This window comes from Podarcis erhardii (genome assembly GCF_964252035.2).
Source record: "Podarcis erhardii genome assembly, chromosome: 4".
NCBI lineage: Eukaryota > Metazoa > Chordata > Lepidosauria > Squamata > Lacertidae > Podarcis > Podarcis erhardii.
This window is the reverse complement of record NC_138508.1, coordinates 16965247-16991080: the sequence shown is the minus strand read 5'-3', so window position 1 is coordinate 16991080 and position 25834 is coordinate 16965247. Positions and strand designations below refer to the sequence as shown.

The window sequence follows — 25834 nt, the reverse complement described above, 5'->3', positions numbered from 1 at the left end:
CTCAGACGGAGGAGGCAGGAACTGTTAGTTGCAATACCATATTTTGGGCTCCTCACAGTGGTTCTGCCAAAGTGTTGCAGAGAGCCAGGCCATGGTGGGGCAGCAAACAAGCCGATGCTGAAATGTTCAACGAAAAGAGGTTGGGAGAACGTGGGGATCCAATAATAGTCACGAGGTGCACACTGCTAATGAGGTGTTAAGGAAAATCACACCACTGAACCGGCAGAAGCCTTCCATCAGCATCCCTGCTGAAGTGATAATCCAGCTTTTGGCTGCAATCCTGCACATAATTAGGCTTCTTATATTCCAGCATCTTCAATGTGAATTAAGCAACCTAAGTCTGTGCAGGATGGCAGCAAGGGTTTTCTTATCCCCACCCCCCACCCCCGTGCAGAAAACTGTTCTCTTCATCTGGATTAACTCATTCAAAACTTAGAAGTCAACTGGGATTTGAGAAAGCAGGTGAACCCTCCTCCCTTTCTCCCCCTCCCAGTCTATGAAGCTACCAAGATTATGATTGTGTTTATTTTTAAAGTACATGCATACTTATTTCTCATGTTGACAGGGCTGAAATAATCTGTTTAACTATTATGGCTGTGAAATGTCAAACATGCTTTGGTTTCTCAGAGCACGATGTAGTCAAAAAGTTAAGCATTTCTAAATCCCTTTCCTTTCAATGGGCAGTTAAGAACAGCCCCAAATCTCCCCCCCCCCCCGGTTGGTGTCAGTAGGCCTTTAAAAGTGCTTAGCTGAAGGTGGATCATGCCCTGGTTTAAATGTGTGTTTAAAACTAATGCGGTTTGGCACATATAATGATTAATCCCGGAAAGATCCATGGCTAATCTAGGCCCTGACATTGACCCATCAGAGTCAATTGAGGCTGGGTTTCATTCTTCTACATTGACTTCAAAAGCATCAATATCCTCCAATATTGTCAGAGATGGAAAAAAGAGAAAAATAAAGGGAGGTGGGGGGGAAACACCTTTATTTGCTGCAGGGATGGCAGCTGGAAGTAGTGCAGAGGCAAATTCAGAGGTGCAGAGCCGTTAGGGTTAGGGGGAAAAAAGAGATGCAGAATGCCTTCATGAGAATCACAACCATTCCCCCTTCTATGAATATACAACCTTCTAAAATTCTACAATACCTTGGATCCCAAACGCCTTGGTACTTGGACGTTTCGGCTCCTGAATGCCGCAAACCTGGAAGTGACTTTTCCAGTTTGCGAATGTTCTTTGGAACCCGAACGTCCGACGTGGCTTCCGATTGGCTGCAGGAGTTTCCTGCAGCCAATCGGAAGCCACGCCTTGGTTTCCAAACATTTTGGAAGTCAAACAGATTCCATTCAACTTCCAAGGTACCACTGTAATTTTATACAATTATAATAAAGGCAATTCCCCTTGCAGGAAGTCAACGTTCTTGGCAGATCATGAGCTTAGGTAGCTCCGCGTCACAGGGAGTTCCTTGCCGTGTCATTTCATATTGGCCAGTCCGATCGGCCGAAGGAGGCATGGCTTAGCCCATTTAAACATGCCACGACCAAGCTTGTGCCCTCTTTTACCTTGCTCCCACTTGCGCAGTTCTCCCTCCCTCCCTAAGGTTAGGTCTTTATCCTTTGACCTTGCTATGGACCTCAGTTGGTCGCCTTGGTTGTCCCGGAGGCCTGGTAGGATTTTTTTTTTCCACTTGGCAAATTGGCACCAGCCACTTGGTTTTTCGCCTACCTCGTAGCAAATCGTCACAACTTTGTAAGGTTTGGTGGTTAGGCATTGGAGTATTCGGTTGGAGGGGAGGGGAGGTGGCAGCCATCAACTACCCCTCCTAATTCAAGGGTATTCCGTTAAAGGAATCCAGGGGGCCTCTGTCCGAAGCCCAGACGGGGGCCAGGGCCATAGCACGACCCCTATCGGTGACCCTGGGGGGATTCCTAGTTGATGTGCATCAACAGGGCTCCCCCTATCAGTGGTTAACCCTTACTAGACTCCCAGCAGGCAGGCAGGAGTCAGATATAGTCACTGGTTCAATGCCTAAGCCAATACCACTCACATTCTGTAATCAATGAAGTTGTGGCCTTTTTTCAGCCCATTAACCTAAATTCTGGTGTCAAGTGTCTTTATTCTACAATGGGGAAGGGTTCAGGACCTTGCCACGCAATTGGGGATGCACTGCAACAGTCAACGCAGAACCCACACACAAGAGCGACTGGAGGGATAAACTGCAATTAATGCCCTCTGCTACTTATTAAAACCCACCCCACAAGTTGCACGTGAAGCACTACAGGAGTGTGGATGAGATGGGCCTTAGGATCCCTTCCCACTCTACGATGCTCTGATTCTAACCCTAACGCCGGGGAAGATGGATTCCGAAACCTCAGTGTTAAACAGCGTCAAGGACGCATTTCAATCAGAGAGCTGTTGAAATGTTCCACCCTGCAGCACTGCCTAGCTCTTCCTTCTTTGAGAGCGCTTGAATGCCATAACAATTTGTATATGCAAAGCGAGATGTTATTGAAGAACCCAGTGTGTAAGAGCCTCGTATCCCAAGGCAAAACTGGCATTTACACTCTCATTACATCCACTTCACACTCCGCACTTAATCCTCACCTGTATGTGCTCAGGTGCTTCTAAGGCAAGATATGATGTTAAATTAGAAATTAATATTTTAATAAATGCCCATTTATTATGAAACTTTGAATGCTAATAAATAACTGGAAGAGATTGTGCATAACTAATTTTATGTATGCAACTACGGCTGCATAGACATTATTAGCACAATATTGGAAAGAATTTAACTTGATTGGCAAGATAAATTAATGGAATATGCAGAAATGGCAAAACTGACAATGAAACTAAGAGGAAGAGATGACAATGAATTTAAAGAAGAATGGAAGACATTTATTGCATATATACAGAAGCATTGTACACAGGTTAATACAATAGCAGGGTTTTAAAAATTACTTGTAATTTTGTGATGCGATGGATAAGTAATTTAAACTGGTTATAAACTGAACAATGGACATGCAGTATATTGACAAACAATGGAACCAAGGAAGGGACTAAAGGGAAGTCAATTTGTTTTGTTTTGTTCTTGTGTTGTTTTTGTTATATACAAAAAAAGAGATTGTGTGTAACTAAAAATGGGACACGGGTGGCGCTGTAGTCTAAACCACAGAGCCTAGGGCTTGCCGATCAGAAGGTCGGTGGTTCGAATCCCCGCGACGGGGTAAGCTCCCGTTGCTCGGTCCCTGCTCCTGCCAACCTAGCAGTTCGAAAGCACGTCAAAGTGCAGATAAATAGGTACCGCTCCGGCGGGAAGGTAAACAGCGTTTCCGTGTGCTGCTCTGTTTCGCCAGAAGCAGCTTAGTCATGCTGGCCACATGACCCGGAAGCTGTACGCCGGCTCCCTCGGCCAATAAAGCGAGATGAGCGCAGCAACCCCAGAGTCATCCGAAACTGGACCTAATGGTCAGGGGTCCCTTTACCCTTTAAGAATGTGCTGAGCAGCTAATTCCATCCCGCTTCACTTTCGGCAGATCTCAGTCATAGATCTGTTCCATTACGTCTGTTCCAACCCCTTGCATATTATTGCATCATTGTGTACACACTGTGTGCACTTTTCATGTAAATTTGCACACTTTTTTCAGTGCATTCGTCACTAAAAAATAAATAAATCACACTTTATATGCATCTTTTATGCAACATACATATTTCTGTGTATCAGAAAACGTGTTCCAAAATCCAAAGACCAGAAGTTGTGTTCCAATCCGCTAGCAAGTTTGAGAGCATTAAGTTGGCCCACTGCAAAAGACAGAGCAAATGTATTCTTCCCCCCATCCCTGTGTTTAACCTTTTTTTACAACTTCCAAGTGGGTGCAGTCTATCAGACAGTTTGGAATTTGATTCACTTAGTCCTGAAGCTACAATTAAAATTCACCATTCCCCCCACCCCACTCCAAATGATACTACTTTTCAGCAGCTGAGGCAATCTTTGAAGAATGGGAAGAAAAAGGAGGTGTTGTAGCAGGTGTTATGGTCAAAACGAGTGAAATATTACTTGCAATCGGATTATACTGGGCAAGTCCCAGCAAGCTTTATTATATATTTTCAACACCAGCATGCAAAACATCATTTCTCACTCACGCTTTTCAAAAATAAACAGAACTCCTGGCTTGCCCCACCCAACTTGCACGCGTGTAACTAGATACCAACAAATACTTCTGTCGGGGGGAATCCCCAATTTTGCTGATGCCACCATGGGAATTCTTGAAGTTACCAGCCGGCGGTAATCCAACACTGTCTCACAATAAAATCCCCTTTGCATCCAACCGTTCCAGAATCAGGCTCAACAGCTGAAGAATACCACTGTTTTGGGAACGGAGGGATAAACAATGGATGCCCACCACCAAAGCAAAACACACAAACACACACCGTTTATCCTATGTAGGAATAGGTGGATGAAAGCTACATTATCCCTGGATTCATCCCTAAGGACTGTTGGTGAAGGCTGAAAATTCACACAGGCCTACCTGTTCCTGAAGATCTGCAGAACAAGGCCTTCTGGTGGTTCCACCACCTGCCCAGATGCACATTGCCTTTTTCAAGATGGCGCCCAGACTTTGGAATCCCTTCTGAGGCATCATTTCAGGATCTATAAAGGACTCGCTTTGTCCACCTTTGCCGACTTTTCAATACTGGGCTTTCAGTGCCAACCTCCCCTCAGAAAACGTTTGAGAGGCATTCTTGCTCTCTGCCTGTATACACTGGCTTAGCCCTTCCTTCACTGAGCACCAGGGTGGATAAAAATCAATGATTTTTTTTTAAAGCCAGATTTAAAAAAATAAAATAAAATAAATTGGATTTTTAAAATAAAATGCTTTTGGAGGAAAGATCTTTCTAAAGATAATTTTCTATTTAAGTTACATTATAGTCCAGAGGCTATTCATCAGGAAATAAGGGTTTGTTTTAAGTTTTTCATGTGTGCTAAAACTCAGTCTAAGTTGTTTGTTTTTTTAAAACCCTTTTAATCACATCAGTTAACAAACATGGAGGATATGCTATAATGTTACTGTTTTAGTTAAATAAATTGTTTAAACTGTTATCAAGGAAATGATTATTTTTCTCCTTCCAATAAAGTACAGCGGAAAAGTTGTCCAAATATAAACAGTTAACTTATTATAAACCTCACAATAATTTCATAATTATCTGCCTTCGTGTTTCTAATAGTATAAGCAAATCAGTCATTTTTTATATAATTGTAAAAACTACGCTGAAATTTGTTATTCCAAAAATGAAACCTTCAACTGGTTGTAAATATTAAGATTATACCAGCAAGAATGAGTCTCTCTGTAAAAAAATAATAATGATTTAAATAAATTCTTACTGACTCGTGATTTAAATCAAGTCTTAATGACTAGCGGTTTAAAACGCGATTTAAATCGATTTTATTTAAATCAAATCCACCCTGCTGAGCATGCCCCCTTAAACATAGCCACGTTTCCTTGGATGCCAAGACTGATCACCCACCCCTCTTATCCAGTCTGAACAGAGGAGAGGGGCGAAGGGTGTTGCTGTGCAATTGGTATTAGTGTGATTAGATTTGTATACTGCCTTCCATTCAAAGATCATGGGGCAGTTTACAGTATAAAAGCACAGAATACGTAACATAACAACAAACGAACCAACAAAAGCAATACCCTCCCAGTATAGATGTCTTCCACCCCCGCCCCACTGACTGGGTAAGGGGGCTGATAACAGGCAGCCTCACTGTCTCTTTGGATGTGGCAGCCATTTTGTACCGTAACTTGCCCCCACAGCAGCCATTTTGTGCCTGGCACCAACCACGCTTCCTCAGAATCCCAAATACAGTCATACCTCGGGTTATGGACGCTTCAGGTTGCGCGTTTTCGGGTTGCGCACCATGCTGAACCTGGAAGTACTGGAACGGGTTACTTCCGGGTTTCATCGCACTTTGCGCATGTGCAGAAGCGCTGAATCACGACCCATGTGTGCACAGAAACGGCACTGTGGGTTGCAAATGTGCCTCCCGCATGGATCACGTTCGCGACTCAAGCATCCACTGTACTCCAAAAAGGCTGGCAACTCCAGTCGTAATTTGATGGGGGAGGGTCTTAACACAACCCATTACGCACGTCCATCGAACACATAAGGCAGTGCTGGGTCTACACGGGCTATCACCCTGCTGAACCAGCAATACAGTGGTACCTCGGGTTAAGTACTTAATTCGTTCCGGAGGTCTGTACTTAACCTGAAACTGTTCTTAACCTGAAGAACCACTTTAGCCAATGGGGCCTCCTGCTGCCACCGTGCCGCTGCTGCACGATTTCTGTTCTCATCCTGAAGCAAAGTTCTTAACCTGAAGCACTATTTCTGTGTTACAGGAGTCTGTAACCTGAAGCATATGTAACCTGAAGCATATGTAACCTGAGGTACCACTGTACATTTGCCAACCAAGCCCCCTGCTGAGCATGTGTTAAGTTGCAAAGAGAATGGGGCGCATTGGCGCCTAGATGCATGATGCACAAAATGGATTCTGGACCCTTCCACCTGCCTTCATGCATTGGGGTGGGGTGTGGGGGGTGCAGATCTCCCTATAATCCCAAGCAAGCAGATTCTCACTGCTCAATTGTTACCTGTGCTGTACAAACTCCAAAGGCAACTTCCATTAGAAGCAGGATAGAGAGCCACGTGCCAGTTCAGGCAGAGCTGCAAGGCCCAAAACTCTTGTACAACTGGCCTGTTCACTGTTATCACCCTGACACAATCCATCAAACAGGGTTGCGGTGGGTCATACTGCAGTCCTGGATAATGGCACTGAAGAGAACTCCGCCACAAGAGATGCTGTCTGTGGGGAAGATGGAGGGAGAGAGTAGCAAACAAGGAAGGCGCGGGCAAAAGAGGTGAGTGGCATTAAGAACAGCACTGCAGCCATCTTCCCTGTTATTACTGCCAGTAAATAACACAGCACAGCCCCTAAGAGCCATCTCCTAAGCAACATTTCTCCTGCACAGTGGAATACCTGCGAAGTGTGTTAACTGAGAGGTGCAATGCCCACAGAGGCTCTGGGACTGCTGCACAGAAGCAGGCTACAATCTGCTGCTTTCCCCCTCTTGCTTTGCTCCACACAAATTCTGCACTCCTGCACATAACATAATTCAACATTTCTCCCTCCATGTGCTTTGCAACAGAATTTTGTAAATTCTCCGTGGAATGAGAGTTGAGTCCCAAATAAGACTATGCATCCTTCTGATCAGAAAATGCCAGCTAGGCTCTTATTCAGCTCTGATTAGCTATAATATAAACATGCTTAAATATATACTTCACAGTGTACAAAAATCACGCCGTATTGCCCAAGTTCCAACAGCCCACCAGGAAATGATAGCCATAATATGCCAATAATAATGCTGATCTACTATTCAGGGTTATTGGGAGGATTACAAGCTGCTTACAAATGCATATGGATCATAGAATCATACAGTTGGAAGGGACCCCAAGGGTCATCTAGTCCAACCCCCTGCAATGCAGGAATCTCAACTAAAGCATCCATGACAGATGGCCATCCAACCTCTGCTTAGAAACCTCCAAGGAAGGAGAGACCACAACCTCCCAAGGGAGACCGTTCCACTGTCAAACAGCTCTTACCACCAGAAAGTTCTTCCGGATGTTTAATCAGAATCTCCTTCCTTGTAACTTGAATCCATTGGTTCGAGTCCTACCCTCCAGAGCAGGAGAAAACAAGCTTCCTCCATCCTCCACGCGACAGCGCTTGAGATATCTGAAGATGGCTATCTTATCTCCTCTCAGTCCTCGGTCCTGTATACCTGAAGGAGTGTCTCCACCTCCATCGTTCAACCTGGACACTGAGGTCCAGCGCTGAGGGCCTTCTGGCAGTTCCCTCGCTGTGTGAAGTGAGGTTGCAGGGAACCAGGCAGAGACCCTTCTTGGTAGTGGCTCCTGTCCTGTGGAACGCCCTCCCACCAGATGTCAAACCGACTATTGTAATTTATTTTGTTGGAAGCAGCCCAGAGTGTCTGGAGAAACCCAGCCAGATGGGTGAGGTATAAATAATAATATGTTGTTGTTGTTGTTGTTGTTGTTGTTGTTGTTGTTATTCCAGGCTAAACATACCCAGCTCCTTCAAGCATTCCTGGTTTCCAGGCCCCTGATCATCTTGGTCACCCTCCTCTAAACACATTCCACCTTGTCAACATCCTTCTTAAATTGTGGTACCCAGAACTAGACACAGTATTCCAGGTGTGGTCTGACCAAGGCAGAATAGAGTGGGACTATTACTTCCCTTGATGTGGATACTAGACTTTTGTTGATGCAGCCTAGAATAGCATTAGCTTTTTTTGCTGCTGCATCACACTCATGACTCATGTTAAGCTTGTGATCCACCAAGACTCCTAGATCATTTTCACATGCACTACTGGCAAGCCATGTGTCCCCTGTATTTATGAAGCACTGTGATTGCTATACGAATATCTGTATTTTGACTTCAATTACACCTCCAATCCCATCCTTCCCCCCCAAGGTGCTGACGTTAACATACCGTATTTTTCGCCCTATAGGGCGCACTGGCCCATAGGACGCACCTCATTTTTGGGGGGGGGAATGAATAAAAAATATATATTCCCCCCCCAGCCCCCAGAACAGGCTGCTATCCGCAAGCCTTGCGAGCCCGGCGGCAACTCCTGCCGGGCTCGCAAGGCTTGCGGACACCTGCGCGAAGCACGTCCTCCGGAGGGCGCCCCGTGCTCCGGGCTGCCGCCCACACCCTTGCGAGCCTGTGGGAACTCCCACCGGGCGCGCAAGGCTTGCGGATAGCTTCCTGAAGCCTGGAGAGCGAGAGGGGTTGGTGCGCACCGACGCCTCTCGCTTTCCAGGCTTCAGCAAAAGCCTGCATTCGCCCCATAGGACGCACACACATTTCCCCTTCATTTTTGGAGGGGGAAAAGTGCGTCTTATTGGGCGAAAAATATGGTATATGGAGTTTTATTCACATTTGATCCTCACAACAACCCTGCAATATAGACTACACACCAAGAGATAGTGACTGGTTCAACGTCCACCAGTGGAGCTCATGGTAGAGAAGGGAACCAAATGTGTACCTTCCCAATCCTAGCCTGTTACACTAACCACTAAACCACACCATCCTGTTTCTTTGTTTGCCTGTTTTGAAGCACCAGATGAAAGCAGATTTATTTATTTGGTTCAATTAATTCAACCCTCTTTTTTTCTTGTGCTGCTGCTGTTTAACATTTTTAAAAAACAAAACAAAAACCATTTGTGTCACATTATTGATTAACTTGTTATTTTAAATAATAATGTAAGCTGCCCAGAGGGCTGTTGTCTAAAGGACATACAAATATTTTGTTAAGGAAATAAATAAGCTCCACATATCTTTTTATTAGTATGATTAATACCTACGAACATCTGGCCCTGCACTCACAATATATGGATTTGATGGGGCACTTTGCCCATCCAGAATCACTGACTAAAAGGGGAGGGGGTCTCCATTTTTGAACCACTATTCAATTATTTAGCTTCACTGTGCACTACACTGAACAATTGTTACTTGTTTTTATTTATTACCTGCCCTTCACTGTAAGGTCCCAGGGCGTGTCACAACAATGCAAAATATAGCAATAAAAACATTTTGTGACGATAACCTCAAACTGAGTGGCTTCTAAAACTATCCCCCTCACGTTGTGAAGTGCCCTGAGATCTATGCGTATAACAGTGGTACACAAATTTAATAAATAATAATAATTAATAAGAAGTCTGGGGTGTAAGAGGTGTGTCTTCAGCATATGAGGAAGGCTATATAGTGAAGGTGCCAGACACACCTCCCTGGGGAGGGAATTCCACAAAGAAGGTCCTCTCCTGGCCCACCAGCAACCCCCCAGCTTCAGAGGGTGTGTGTGTATGTGTGTGTGTCTGTGTGTGTGTGTACGACTACCAAGAGGCCAGGCTCTGTCAATTTTAACACCTGAGGACATCTGTAGGGCAGTGCCAACTGTGAGGTTTTGTGCAATCCACACCAAGAGACGAGGGTTTCACGAGCCCTTTGCCTGTACAATCATACCTCAGGTTAAAGTTGCTTCAGGTTGGGCGTTTTCGGGTTGCGCTCCGCAGAGACCCGGAAGTAACAGAACACGTTACTTCCTGGTTTCGCCGCTTGTGCATGTGCAGACGCTCAAAATAACATCACACGCATGCGCAGAAGCAGCAAATTGTGACCCGCACAGAGACGCAGGTTGCATTCGCTTCAGGATGCGAACAGGGCTCCGGAATGGATACCATTTGCATCCAGAGGTACCACTGTATCTTACGCATGCGTCACTGTGTGGAGCATCTGCAACTTGCAATCTACACTAGTACAGTGGTACCTCGGGTTATAGACGCTTCAGGTTACAGACTCCGCTAACCCAGAAATAGTACCTCGGGTTAAAAACTTTGCTTCAGGATGAGAACAGAAATCGTGCGGCAGCGGCCGCAGCGGAAGGCCCCATTAGCTAAAGTGGTACCTCAGGTTAAGAACAGTTTCAGTTTAAGAACGGACCTCCAGAACGAATTAAGTTCTTAACCCGAGGTACCACTGTAGATGAAAGGTTAAAGAGCCCTTTGCCTGTTTCTTATGCAGGAGTCACTGTGTGGAGCATCTGCGAATTGCAATCCACACTAGCAGGCGAGAGGTTGAAGAGCCTTTTCCCTGTGTCTTTCCCTTACGCAGGACTTTAACCCAGGGTGGGTTAAGTGCTGCCTTTCCAAGTGCATCTTCCCACTGCCTAATACTGCACAGGATTTTGGGCGGGGGGGGGGGGAGAGACTTTACAACAACCATAGACGTCCAGTGAATTTTGTATTACAGAAATGTGTTGAGGCTAACGGTTTGTCTAAGGCTAAGTGAGTTAGTGGCTGGAATGAGTTCTCATAATAAATGCAGTTAACAAAGTTTTTTTTTTTAAAAAAAAATAATAATAACAAATGCAGTTAACAAACTTTTTTTTTTTTAAGGAACACACTCAAAATGTTTGCTGGTGCCTTCATTTCCTTGCAAAAGCCGCTATGCATAATCTCTGAAACGTCTGCTTTTCCCAACGTCCCTCTTTAAAGAGATCAGGGCAATATGCACGGTGCTCCTTGTGATTTTGATGCTCTGCAACAGTCCTGCAAGGTAGGCTCAGGCGGCATCAAGGTCACCCGCGAGCAATGCAACCGAGTCAGGATTTGAACCTGGGTCTGCAAGGTCTCAGCCGGGCACTCTTACCACTTCACCACCACCGGTACAGCACAATCCTAACCACATCCATGAGGAAGCAAGTCTTGTTGAATTGAACAAGGTTTCCTCCCAGCTAAGGGAGCCAGACTCTGCTAATGTTTCAATGCCTCTTCTCAGGGACCGTGTGTGTGTCTGTGTGTGCGTGTGTGTGAATGAGAGTGCAGCTTTTCCAAGGAAACTGCCTCAGTTCAGCTGTTACCGAACAGTTGATCTTTTCCCCCTTTCTAAATCCAGCAGACCTCTCTCTTTGCAAGTCTCTTATACCAGCAGCAACCTGAGAAATCGCTCATAAAGTTAAGAGCCAGGGCAGTTAGTGTGTGTGTGTGTGTGTGTGTGTGTGTGTGTGAAATAAAGGGAAAAAATCACTTGCTAAACACTGAAGGAAGTTCAATGCCTTGTGCCTGAGCCGGGATTGAAGCTGGTTCAGAGATTTTGACAGTACACAAAAGCCAACAGAGGATGCTGCAAAAAAAACGTGGTTGTTTGATAGCAATGAAAGGAACAAGCACTATGCAATGAGACAGAAAGGAGCAGCCAGCTACACAAGCAATTTCTTTGAAAGAAGGTGAACAGGGGGGCTGCCCTGAGTGCAGAGAATTTTTTTATATTATTATTATTCGTATTTCGGTGCCTTTGTGCTCCCTTACACTTGCATCCCTTTTAATTGGATGTGGGACGGTGGAGGGAACAAATTTCTCCCAACAACAAAGCCAGAAGCAGGAACAGAGAGAGAAAGGGAAGGAGAAAGGATCCACAAAAGCAGGCAACAATTGCAGCTTAATCTCTTAACAGGATCGGTGGGGAGCTAAAGGAGAGTCTTTGTTTGCACCTTATATTTCCTTGCTCCCGCCCCTCCCTTTAAAAAAAATCACAAGGCGGCATCTCTAGGGGCTGCAACCCTATACCCCCAGTTACCTGGGAGAAAGCCCCATTGAATTGGGATGGGAGGGGGGCTTGCTTCAGAACAAACATTGCACACCATCCGGCTGTAAAAGAAAGTTTGTAAAAGATATCTCGAAACACAATGAAACTGCGCGGGGGGGGGGGGGGAGGCAAGGTTTGCACCTTTCCAGGCAACGTTTACCAACAAAGTTACAACACCATCTGGAAAACCCGTTACTTTAGATTTGTTTTAACTGGGTGTTTCTCTCCACCCCTTTCTATAATGGGAGTTTTACCCAAGTTGAACAATAAATACACAAACGCGGCGGGGGGGGTGGTTTAGGAAGTTGGAAGCAAAGCTCACAAGATCCTTTGCCTTAGCTGCTAAAATCATTAGCTGCAGTAGCGTCAGGGGGTCTCTTATGCCTTCCCACCCCCCCTATGGCTGCTGGGGGGGGGGGAGAGAAGGAATGACCTGCCAGCTGCTGTTCCCTCCCCGCCTCCAAAAAAAAAAAAAAAGACCTTCCCCTTCCCAGCCTCCCTGCCAAATGTTTTTGGGTGTTTTTGATAAAATGTTTGTAAGGATGCAATCCAATACACACACACTTAAACTGGGAGTTAAGACCCACTGAACAGCACAGGGCTTGACTTCTGAGTACATATAAGGTTGCCCTATGACACCCCCGTTTCCTAGCCATCACAAAATTTGCTCGCTGATTTCAACAGGGTGGTGGGTGTATTTCTCAGGGGAGAAATCTTTCTGAAACTCCTTTCCCAAGCCAGCCCTTAATGTGTGGAGAGAGAAAAGATGCTACTGGAGCCCTTGAAAGGTCTGGAAAGACGCTCCACCTCTGATCTCGAAAACCGACCATCTCCAACACACACACACACCGATTTTTTTTGGGGGTGGTGCGCTCTGCACTAGCTCAGGGGCAAGTGGCATCTATTCCGGGTTTGCTCCAGAAGTGTATTAGTCCTGCCACCTAAAGTGCCAAGACTAGGCAGATGTAAGCCCTATGCTTCCGTCTACAGATACATACATCTGTAATTTTATTAGTATGCCGCCTTTCCACAGTTCAAACTACGCTAGAGGCGGCTTACAACTTGAAAAAACCCCGCATAACTACAACATAACCGAAGCAGTCATAAAGCATTACAAACCACACAATTTCCACATAAATCACTACTATACGTGACAGACACACGCACTGATCTATGGAGAGCGCGGGATCATTGCGATCTATTGCGGGAGGCGGGGAATCAGCCATGGGGCACCGTCTCTCCGCTCACAAATCCCCTTTGTGCGAGGTATCTCCGGCAAAGGAACCCCACCGGCTCGCCCCAGGAGCCGCAGCAGGGGCAGCCTCCCCGCTTCCACATCCGCGGAACTCCCCGCCCCGGTAAGTTCCCAGCTTCGGAAGATGCAAGCAAGGCGCCCCTCTCTCTCCAGCAGCTCCTGGGACGCAGCAGCGAGCGAGGATTGCAAAGCAGAAGCGGCCGGTTCTCACGTCTCTCTCCCCACCCACAACACCTCCTTTGGCAAGGCAGAAACGCGCTTCTTCGGTCCTCCTTTTCTGCAAGCAGGCGAGACATCCACCGCTCCCCGCTGCTTCCCTTCCCCAGCTCCTCGCGCCCGCGGCAGAAATGCTCCCTTCCCCAGCGAGATCGCCCCTCGACTCCAGCGCTAGCAGGTGAAAACCAGCTCTCTGGCCACCCCCGGCAGCATCCCCCCCCCACCCACAAAAACCCCTTCCGACCGCGTTTGAAATAAGCCGCTCAAAGCCCGACACAATAAATAAGAGATTTTTTTGGGGGGGGACCCAATTGCAACACCCGCCGCCGCTCTGCACCTTGCACTGCCTAAACCGGGGGTCCCCCTTTTGCAACGAGGAAAGCACACGCGCGCCAAACGCAGGAGAAGGCGGAGACCTAGGAAGCAACTTAGCCCCCCGGTAGAACTGCTTTAAAAATAAAATAAAATCGGGCGCTAGGGAAAGAGTATTTTTTTTTTTTTCGGGAGGGGAGAAATACAACAAGTACGAACTTTCCCCCCCTTTTTTATTATTATTTTTTTGCAACTTGATAGCAAATAGAGATCTCGCTGCAAACCAAGTCTCTCCCAACACGTTGCGGGGAAGAGACGACCAGCCGGTCCGCGTTAGCGCGGGGCTCCGGCGCTTCCCACGCTCGCAAGCGGCTGCCGGAGAGAGGCTGGGCTTTTTGCAAACAGTGGCAAGTTTGCAACAAAAAGATGGGACGGGGTTGGTTGGTTGGTTGGTTGCCTGGCTGTGCGTGGAAGTTTCGCATGCAACTCTCTCCCCACGCTGACTCCATCGCGGATGCCCCTCTCCAAACCCATTCATCCAGGCAAATGAAAAGCGAGGCGCCTGTTTTCAAGGAAATAAAGAAAGCCCAGCTCACGCACCCTTCCAAGAGGCCGATCAGCTCCGGAGCTTCGCAGCTTCCCTTCTGCATAACGTATCCATGGACGGGGGCGGAAGACGGGGAGCCAAGCGCCGCCGCCGCCGCTGCTTTTCTCTCGCCTTCCTGGCGCAGCGCGCAGCGCGGGACTGGTGCCGAGTGGAGAAGCGCTCTCGGTAGCAACTCCTAACTCGCGGGGTGGGGGTAAGTGGGGGGGGTGCTGGGAGGGGAGGGGAGGAAAGGGGGCGATTCCCAGCCCGCGGCGCCGACGATCGCAGCACAGCCTACCGAGAGGCAGAGCGCGCCAGCGGCTGCAGCCAATGCGGGGAGCCGCGTCTCCTCGCTCGCCAGCCCAGCAGGGAGAGAGCGCGAGGCGCGGCGACGCGAGAGAAAAGGCTGGCTGGATGCACAACGCCGGGGATGCTGGGGGGGGGGGGATGGTGGGGGAGAGAAGCGCACATTCACGTGCACACAAACCCCTTGCACACGCAGACGCGGTGCAACCGAGCCCGGCTTCTGCACCGCCGCCTGAAATGCGCCTGCAAAAAAAATAAAAAATAAATCCTGCCTGCTGCTCCTTGCGAAGGAGAACGAGGCAGACTCCGGCGTGGCTCTTCGCGCTTGTGACAGGCAGGCAGGCTTTCATGCATGCTGTGAAGTAAGTCCCATCGCACGAGGCGTCTGGTAGTCAATAAGGATCCCCCACTTTGGGGGGGGGCGGGGGAGGTTTAATGATCCCCTTCCTCCACGCAACTCAAGGTGGTCCCCACCATTCGGTGCTCCAATTTGCGATGCTCACAACCGCCCTCTCGGGTAGGTTAGAGCAAAGAGCGGGCATCCCCAATCTCGGCCCTCTAGATTTTTTGGGACTACAATTCCCATCATCCCTGACCACTGGTCCTGTTAGCTGGGAATGGTGGGAGTTGTAGTCCCAAAACATCTGGAGGACCGACTTTTGGGGATGCCCTGGTCATCTGGATTTGAACCCAAGCCTGACCAGTCTTAACACTGCGGAGGCTGGTTGGTTACGGCAAGTGGGGCGCTGCCCCCAACATCCTCAGCTGGGTCTCATCCAGCCCTAGCCGGCTTGCCTTCCTGCTTACTTGCCAGGCCAGGGGTTGGTAGCGGTATCTGTCAGCTTCTTCCTCCTGACTCTCAGTGTTGCCCCTGGCAGCGGAGAGGATGGGGACAAAACCAGAATGAGTTGGCTCCGCCTATCACTGATTCCGGCTCCACCCACTGTGGGCTCCCTGCATTCTACCTAGCCAATCTCAATGGGCACCAGCCACCGCTGCAACTATACCAAGCACCACAGAGGGCGCCCAAGTGGTGTAATGGTTAGAGCGTCTGCCTCAGACCTGGGAGACCAGAGTTTGAATCCCAAAGCACCGTAAAGCTCCCTGTGGTGACCTTGTGCCAGCAACTGCCTCTCAGCCTAACCTACCTCACAGGGTTGTCGTGGGGATTAAAAGAGGAGAGAGGAGAGCCAGGTGCACTGCGGAGAAAAAAGGTGGAATATAAATTAAATAAATAAACTTTCAGAAATTTAATCTATAAGACAAGTATATTCCCTGCTCCCCCTAAAAATGCACTTTATCCCCTATGTGTATCATATCCCTTATATATATCATATCATTATTATATCATATATCTTTGTCATATAAAGGATGCGATATGGCCTATCTCCTGTTTTTCCCTAGTGCTCTGATACTCACCCTGGCAACCCACACAACTGGAGCGGCCCTGAGTCATCTCATATTGGAAGGAATTATCTCTTCATTGGTACCTCAGGTTACAGATGCTTCAGGTTACAGACTCCACAGGTTACAGACTCGGGTTAAGAACTTTACTTCAGAATGAGAACAGAAATCATGCGGCGGCAGCGGGAGGTCCCTTTAGCTAAAGTGGTACCTCAGGTTAAGAACAGTTTCAGGTTAAGAACGGACCTCCAGAACGAATTAAGTTCTTAACCCGAGGTACCACTGTATTTCAAACTTTAGGGATGTCACAGCACAAATTTCTCTCTCTCTGTGTGTGTGTGTGTGTGTGTGTGAAAGAGAGAGAGAGAGAAAATGTTTCAGTAGCCTAGCAAAAGTGATTTTTATTTCCCTCAATTCCAACTGCTGTCTTAAAATTGGCTTTGGATTACATCTAAGGACACACAGTGCCCACTCCACACAAAAAAAAGGAAGGGAAGAAATGACTGCCATAAACACATTTTCAGGTAGGAAAATAGGAAGTTGCCTTATACCGAGTCAGATTATTAGTCCATTGTACTCTGCTGTCTTCACTGACTGGAAGCAATACTTTATAGAGTTTTAGGCAAGAGTCCTTTCCACCCTTACCTAGAGTTGCCAGGGACCGAACCGGGGACTTTCTTCCTGCAAGGAAGATGCTCAGCCACTGAGGTTTTGTGTCCTGGCTACATCTAGCTTTCTCTGGATGAAAGGAATTTCAGCAGATTTACTACTGCAAGTCTCTCTCAACTTCCAGCAAAATTCACCAGGCTTTTCCCCACAGAGTCTCTTGAAATGTGGATTTGGGCCAAATTTTGGTGGCAAATACTTCTTTATGAATACCTACAGCACTTCTCAATAAGTCCAGATGTGTTTTGGGGATTCGCATCTCCTCCTCCCGCTAACAACCCTGGAAGGGAGCTTGGCAGAGCCATACCAGCTGCTTGGGCATAAAGCCAAGCTGTGGTTTGGCATTATAGGAGCGAAGGTCATGGGCTCCCTCCTTCTCTCCCCTTCTCCTTCCCTTCCTGTTCTGTGGCAGCTTTGTGGTTCACCATTACCTCTGGACCAGCAGGTTATATTTTTTATCTATTACCTACCATTTGCCCTAAGTTCCCGGGGCAGGTTAAAGCATTAAAACTCACTCTCTCTCTCTCTCTCTCTCTCTCTCTCTCTCTCTCTCTCTCATTTTTTATTTTGACAAAGTGATAATCATAAATAAATAAGAATAAAAATGCACACCACCTCCGAGACCAATCCATTGTAACTATACATCTTCCCAAAATTTCGACACCTCTTGGCGATGGTTTGACCCCTTTCCGTTTTAACAGTACAAATTCTACAAACATATCCCCTCAAAATCATTTATCCTGCATATTCCCCGTCTTACCTTAATGACGCATGTTAATCTATCATTAATAGCTATATCCCACATCTCTTTATACCATTCTTCCATTTTATATTCTGCTTGCCTCCTTCCACTTCCCGGCTATAATAATTTGTGCAACTGTCAATAAATTTGTGAGCAAGTCCTGTGAACCTTCCACCCCATTGTAAATTGACAACAATGCTACCTCTGGACTTTTGGTCAGCTTTAACCCAGTGATTTCTGTTATCCCCTTAAACACCATTTACCTTTTAAAAAAACACCATTTACCTTTTAAAAAAACAAAACATATTTACACCACATGTGAATGTAATTCCCTGTTTCCTGGCACCCCCTTCAACATAACGCCGAATATTCCTTGTTTATTTGATTTAATCTGCCTGGTATGAAATACCATCTCCAAATTAACTTATAATAATTTTCTTTTAAGAACTCAATATTTAAAACAGTCCAGAGCAACTATAGCTTGTGTGCGGAATTGCAAACCGCAGTTGACTGTGGTTTGCCAGTTTGAGATTAACAGTAAACTGTGGTTTGCAGTGAACAGGCAGGAACTGGAACACCCATGGTTGGAGCTGAGAGACTCAAGGCTGACTTATGCAGACCAAGACATTGTGGGGTGCTCTAGGCCAACTGTTGACCTACATGGCTGAGCAGAGATTTAGAACTAAATCCCCATCTCTACCCAGCCGTGTGTGCAAAAATCACCGCCTCTCGATCTAACCTACCTTTCCGGGTTGTTGTGCGGATAAAACAGGAAGGTGCTTGGCCATACGCTGTACTCTGGATCCCGGAACTAGGAGTCCAGGATCAAAGGAGTGAGGACAAGGGAAGAAGACTGGAAATGCAACAAAGTTCCAACAGGCCTTTGTTGTTGAAAATTCCTCTTGAGACAATGGCCATACACGGCATGGGGCAGTGTCCTGTAGTTCCTGACACCTGAGTGCTTTGAAGGAAGGAAAAGGGATGCAATCACATCACAGATTACACTTTGCTGTCCTGGATGGGGCATTTGGACTCTCATTTACTGTTCTGTGTTACACAGAAACCGAAGGATGTTTGCAGGGCAAAGGGAGAGAAGGAAGATGTTGTACATGGGATGGATTCTTCCATTTTATATTCTGCTTGCCCCCTTCCACTTCCCAATGTTCTGTCATAATTAGTTGCTGCTAGAAGGTCCCAAGCATTTCCAGAGGGCTAGCATAAAAAGCAACAAGGTGGGCAGGTCCAAAACCCAGAACAGCTGTTTCAGAGGGAAATATTGTATAGGTTGTCCTTCTGCAATGTACTTCATGCAAGCTGCTAGGCCTGCAGCATAGCCGTAACATTTTTCTTATCCCCATAGTGTGCAAAATAAAAATAGTGTCCTGAGCATGCCCAGAGTGCACACAGCTCACCCAGTATGTGCAACCAGAACCTAATCTCAGGTTATTGGGGGGGGGGAGCGAGCTCTGCAGGACAGAGGATGTGATTATCAAGCTGACTTGGATCCCAAATACATCCCTTTTTTTAAAAAAAGTTCTTGTTTTGTTTTGTTAGCCATGCTTAAATTTTATTTATAGATTTTCCCAAATGTAAAAGTAATACCAGTAATACAACATTTTCCCAATTTGCATTCGGTAAGTAATAGTGTGTTTGAGCATGCAGAGTACATTTCTTTCACCCAACGTGTGCAGAATCTGAACATCTTGTATTGGGGGAAAGCAAAAGGAGGAGGACATTATGATCAAAGAGGCCTGAATCCCAAATGCTGAATCCTCTATACATATATATGATGCTCAAAGAAGTACTTTTTGGTTAGGGCAAGCATCTCACTTGAATTAGTACCAAGAAAGCTTGCTGGCGGAAATGACTGGCAGAATCTGAGACCAGGGAGAGGAGTCGGTGGAAGAAGATTGGAAAAAATTTAAAGACTATTTACAGAAACACTATAAAATTATTGAATGTTAATGATGTTGAAATGAAATGAAGAGGTTTTAGCAATAAGGCAAAGGAATATGTAAAAATGGATTGATTTTAGACGAAAAATTGAAGTTTATAATATGTGAAGATAAGAAATTAAGGATAAATTAAAAGGGTATGGATTTGCTGAACCAATTATTAAATAAAATACAAAAAAGGGAGGTGCGAGGAAGTCAAGAAAATAAGCAAATGAGTGGTAAGATAATAGAAAGAGGGATTTAGTTTTACTTTTTTCTGATTTTTCTTTGCTATTTCTATTTTGTATTTTGTATTTTGTGTATTCTTTTGTTTTCTTTTTTCCTATTTTTGTTTTTTTTTATGTTGGAAAACTTAATAATTATCATTATATATATATAAAAAAGCTTGCTTCTATGCATCACATGATGAGACCTCCAGGAATGTTTCCAGCCAGTGCAGGAACACACTTGGAAAGTTTCCAGCTCTAGTTTATGCTTACTGCTTTTTGTACTGGGTAAGAATCTGCCTGTTTTGCTCAGAGAGGTAATTTACAGCCATGCCGTCATCTCTGTGGGATCCTCTCCCTACCTGCCCTTTCTCAGCTGAATCTTTTTTTTCTTTTCTGCTAGAACCCAATACTAAGAATTTGTCTAGAATGTATAATTTGCTGCTAAAATGGAACACACAGGATGAAACGGTTAAATCAGCTATGATTAAGTGGGCACAAGATGTTGGTCATGATATTATGTTTGCTGACTGGGAGCAGTTATGGACCACAGGTATTAAATTTACGGCATGTAGTGCCTTGAAAGAGAATATAATGAAAATGATCTATAGGTGGTACATGACCCCAGTCAAGCTTGCAAAGATATATCATCTGCCCAATAACAATTGCTGGAAGTGTAATGAATGCGAAGGAACTTTTTATCATCTTTGGTGGACCTGCCCGAAGATTAAGGCCTACTGGGAAATGATCTATAATGAAATTAAGAAAATCCTTAAGTGGACATTTATAAAGAAACCAGAGGCTTTTCTCTTGGGCATGGTAGGCCAAATGGTTCCAAAGAAAGATAGAACATTCTTTATGTACGCAACAACAGCAGCAAGAATTCTTTTGGCGAAGTATTGGAAGACTAAAGAAGTACCTACTCTGGAAGAATGGCAGACCAAGGTGACTGAATTTATGGGACTGGCAGAGATGACCGGCAGAATCCGTGACCAGAGGAGAGAGACAGTGGAAGAAGACTGGAAAAAATTCAAAATCTATCTTAAAAATTGTTGTAAAATTTCGGAATGTTAAGATGTCAAGGGATTGGATATAAAGAATTACAGATGTAAAAATTGAAATTTAAAAAAAGCTTTAAAGAGAATTAAATATAAAAAGGGATGAAGGATTGCTAAAAAAATTTAAAATAAGGATTCAGTGAAGGGGAGGTTTGGGGAAGTCGTGTTATGTTTGTCTGTTTTTTGTTTATGTTGTAAAATTAATAAAAATTATTTTTTAAAAAAATGAATCTTTTTTTCTTTTCTTTGTCTTTTATAATTACTCACTTTGGCTTGCTTGGGATAAAAGTGGAACAAAAATGTTTTCTTTGCAGCCAATTTCGAAACTGGCAAAATAGTTTTTAGTGCAAGAGTTTCCTAAGCAAAGAAGTGCCTGAATATTTCCCCACCGCCATCCCCTCCTGCGACCAAATCTGAAAACAACAACCACCCCCATGCCAACCTTTCTTTGGTCTCCCTTTTTCATTTGGATTATTGTCCTCCTATCTGTCTTATAGCAACACTGTTGTGGAGATCAGAGGGGAAGTTACACCATTGGAGAATATTATGGCAAATTTCAGAATTGCGGTGAATGTTGACATTTACTGGCCATTATTATTATTTTCTTTGAAGGAGGCCCAGTGGGAAATTTCCAAAAATGTGTCATGAAGCACTTTTTTGACATTTCGGTGCCGTAGCACTGAAAAATGTCCTTTATCAGAAAGCACTGGAGAGAGATATAATATTTGGATATTTACTGGTAAATGTCAGCATTTTATTGTTCATATTCAAATGATTAAAAAAACCAGAACATTTCCTTCTGGGTGTCTTGAAAACTTACTGATGAATGCCAACATTCACATTTCTGACACCGATTGCAATACATTTATTTATTTGGGGGGGGGGTGTTCAATGCAGCATGTGGCTTTAACTCATTCTTCTCCCCACCCCCTTGAATTCTGTAATCAGTTCAAGGTCACCCATTCCAAATTCTGCAGTATATCAGCTTGTGGGTTGTTGTGACACCCACAGATCGCTTCAGCAAGGGAGCCAAGCTGAGATTCAGAAGCTCTGGAGCAAAACTTGCTTTCAAGTGCACCGTGATGCAAACCCGTCAGAGCATTTTGGCCTCTGGATTCAGGGAGCAAAATCATAGAATCAGAATTGTAGAGGTGGAAGACACCCCTAGGGTCATCTAGTCCAACCCCCTGAAATGCTGGAATCTCAGCTCAAGCATCCATGGCAGATGGCCACCCAACCTCTGCTTAAAAACCTCCAAGGAAGGAGAGCCCACAACCTCCTGAGTGGGCTGGGCCCGGGGGTAACCCGTGAAACGCGGTCCAGGACCAGTCCAGAATCCAAATATTCCGCTTGCAGTCAGTCCAACAGGGCCATGGCAGGAAACCAGGCAAGGACAGGTGCAGGATTTAGCATACAGCAATGTTGCTCCCACAACCTGGGGCGGGGTCCGACAGCCTTTTATCTTTGTCGGGGTAGCAGCCGGTCCTGATCCCCCGGCGACTTGCCTCCCTGTTTCGCCCGAAGGCGAGCACTCCTCCTGCGAGTACTCAGGTCTCTCCTTCTCTCAGACCTGAGTCTCTGCAGCTTGGGAGATGTCGGTGGCTTACTAGACCCAGGGGCCACCTCAGCCTCTCCTGACCCAACCGGTAGTGGAGCAGCTGTAAGTGATGGCCCAGCTGAAGGCAACAAGGGAATCCCCACATCTGGAGCCAGGGCAGGCTCAGGCCCCTGACTCGGCCCAGCTGGTGCTTGTTGCAGGGAAACCGGTGCAGACTGGGACTCTTCAGGATCAGGCCCCAGACTTGGTTCAGATGATGCCTGAGGCAAAGGATCTGGTGCGGATTGAGACTCCTCTGGTTCTGAGTCCGAGCCCGAGTCCCAGGCCATCACACCAAGGGCCATCAACCCACTGTTGAACAACTCTTACTGCCAGAAAGTTCTTCCTGGTGTTTAGTCAGAATCTTCTTTCCTTGAAGTGAGGCAGGATGGTGCCTTATTCGAGGTGTATTCCACAACATGTTCTTCACAGAATAGTAGTGCGTCACTGCTGAATTTATTCTGGTTTGTTGGTTGTTATGCTGCAACACGTCATTACTGTCCAAAGGGGCTATAGCACAACAAAAGTGGATCAAAAAAGCCCCCCAGAACATATATAGTATAAAAAGTTATCAGAGCTCATAAGGAATATATGGGATATGCACCAAATGAAGGAATTTGACTGTCCCAGCACTTTTTCAGGTGCAGATAGCACTGAAAAGAAGATTGTGTATGACCACCCTGACAGCATCATGAGCACAAATAATAACCAATGCGCAATAAAAAATGATGTCTGGGGCAGCCCTGAGAGATACAGTGCAAGCAAAAGGATATTTTATTGCTCCAGGTAATATAATAAAATGGAAGACAAGGCAGTCCTATATCTCAAGTCCTGGAAGAAGAAAACACAGGAAACAAGTAAGGTAAGATTATTTGGAAAAGTCCAAAACCTTGCAGAGAGGGAGAAGGCAGCAAGAGATCTTTTGCAGCCTGCAATACCCATACTTTGCCAGAATAGTTCAATGGCAGCATGTGAAAGCATCATGAAAAAAGCAAACAGTCAATCTTTCACCATATGATACACCTATGATTTTATTAAAGTCTGTTTTATTCTTCCTTAGACCTGGGATTGTAGCCCACTAAGGAATGAAATCATTGAAATGAATGGGCCTAAATGAGTTATATCCATTAATTTCAGCAAGCCTTCTCCGAGTAGGACTATCACTTTTGCAATGATGGCTAATTTTTTTAAAAAAAATTATTTAATTTTTTTTTTGTGGCAACTAAGATTTTCTTTATTCTGGAACCACCGGATTCAGGACTCTCCTACCACAAGGAAAGCACTGTGGCGAAGAATTTAACCATTTCCAAAGGGGGTTTACATAACCGTAAAAAACGACAACAACAAAAAAAACCAGTCATTGCTAGTTTATGACTCTTCCTCCCTCTGCCACCATTTTGAAACTGGCTCTATCCCATGCCACCATTTTGTGACTGGTGGGCCTCAGTTATTTCCATCTCTTTTGAGTGTGCCCTAGGGGCTTCAGAACCCCTGGCATTTTTTAAAAAAATCATTTTTAAGTGCACATATTACTGAAATTGACAAGCCAAAATTCATTATGTTAGCAAAGAATGCTAGGACAAATATGCAATGAAATGCTGGTTTTATTTTTGTGAGACCTTTCTAAACAAATATATTGAAAAACTGTGAAAAGGTAGCAAGCTGAACTTGAGGTCGGAAAAAAGAAAAAACCCGAGACAAGCCTTTATCCCCCTCCTTGTTGTACAGTATATTTAGAGAGGTACGGTTTATAAATGCTATTAGTAGGAGTAGTTAATTCAGTTTTCCTCGTTAATCAATCCCCTTGGCCCTGTAATGATTTTTGTTGCTGCTGCTGCTCTCCTCTGAACTGTCTCCAGCCGAGAGGAGGGTCTGTTGATTAGCAGCAGCGCTCTCTATGCCTATGGGATATGTTCGTTTCCAGATCTCTGTCTACCCTGGTAGAATAGTCAATAAGTACTTTCTAACATGACAGTGTGGTAATTGCATATGGTTAAGCGTGTGGCTTGAGGAATACTGAAGAGCTTAGAGGAGCAAGAGAGCTCTCGAGAGGAAACCCTTAAGTCGGGGATGGGGAACCGAGGACCTCCTAAACCAGGCATCCCCAAACTTGGCCCTCCAGATGTTTAGGGACTACAATTCCCATCATCCCTGGCCACTGGTCCTGTTAGCTAGGGATAATGGGAGTTGTAGTCCCAAAACAGCTAGAGGGCCGAGTTTCGGGATGCCTGTTCTAAATGCTGTTAGACTACAGATCCCATCATCCCTGACTGTTGGCCGATGGGAGTTGGAGCCCAGCAACCAGCAGCACACACGTTCTTTATTACGGTCCAAAGACCCACAAAAGCATTTTCGAGAGCAAAGCACAATGGAAATACAGTGGTACCTCGGGTTAAGAACTTAATTTGTTCTGGAAGTCTGTTCTTAACCCGAAACTGTTCTTAACCTGAGGTACTGCTTTAGCTAATGGGGCCTCCCACTGCCGCCACGCCACCGCCATACAATTTCTGTTCTCATCATGAAGCAAAGTTCTTAACCCGAGGTACTATTTCTGGGTTAGCAGAGTCTGTAACCTGAAGTGTCTGTAACCCGAGGTACCACTGTATGGAAAAGACTCCTAGGCAGTTGTTGTCTTTCATCCAAGACATGTGGATTTTTAATTCTTACTACCTCCAAGATAAATTTTGCCATTACAGTGGTACCTCGGGTTACAGACGCTTCAGGGTCACCAAGCACAAACCCAAAAAATTAAAATCTGAGACAGGACAGAGGCTTTCGGACATGCCAGGAAATATCTGTCTCGCCTTGGTCTCAGATACAATCTTAGTTGAACCTTCCTCAGCTCCATTGCAAAAAGATATCCGCATAGTGTCATGAATTATGAAACACTGACATTTCATGTTGAATTAATGCAAAGGGCTCTTTAAGGAGTAGAGCGGAGTGGGTTGCCTACATGCCAGGCCGGCTATTTTTCAGAATGAGGTGATGGTGGTGGGGATGTATTTGCATAATGGAAATGACCTATTAATACAAAGCCTTCCCCTGGGAAAGACACGGGGAGATTATGCTACACAGGTAATCAGCTTGCCACACATCACCAATGCGCTTGTCTCAAAGTTTGACCAAGAAGTTATCCTGCGTTGTTCTCCCAAAGAGGGTGATGATACGCTTTTGACTAGGTGAGCTTATCTTCATACACGGGTACAGTGGTACCTCGGGTTACAGACACTTCAGGTTATAGACGCTTCAGCTTACAGACTCCACTAGCCCAGAAATAGTACCTCGGGTTAAGAACTTTGCTTCAGGATG

General features: G+C 45.5%; 1 protein-coding gene across 1 annotated transcript in view; it reads right to left on the bottom strand.

The window, feature by feature from the left end:
* FAT3 (FAT atypical cadherin 3) overlaps positions 1-14774 on the bottom strand; it is a 450350-nt gene extending 435576 nt beyond the window's left edge. The window contains 1 exon segment of the mRNA XM_081860894.1: positions 14606-14774. The gene's annotated coding sequence lies outside the window, so the exon portion shown is untranslated.
* Between the last annotated feature and the right edge of the window lie 11060 nt (positions 14775-25834).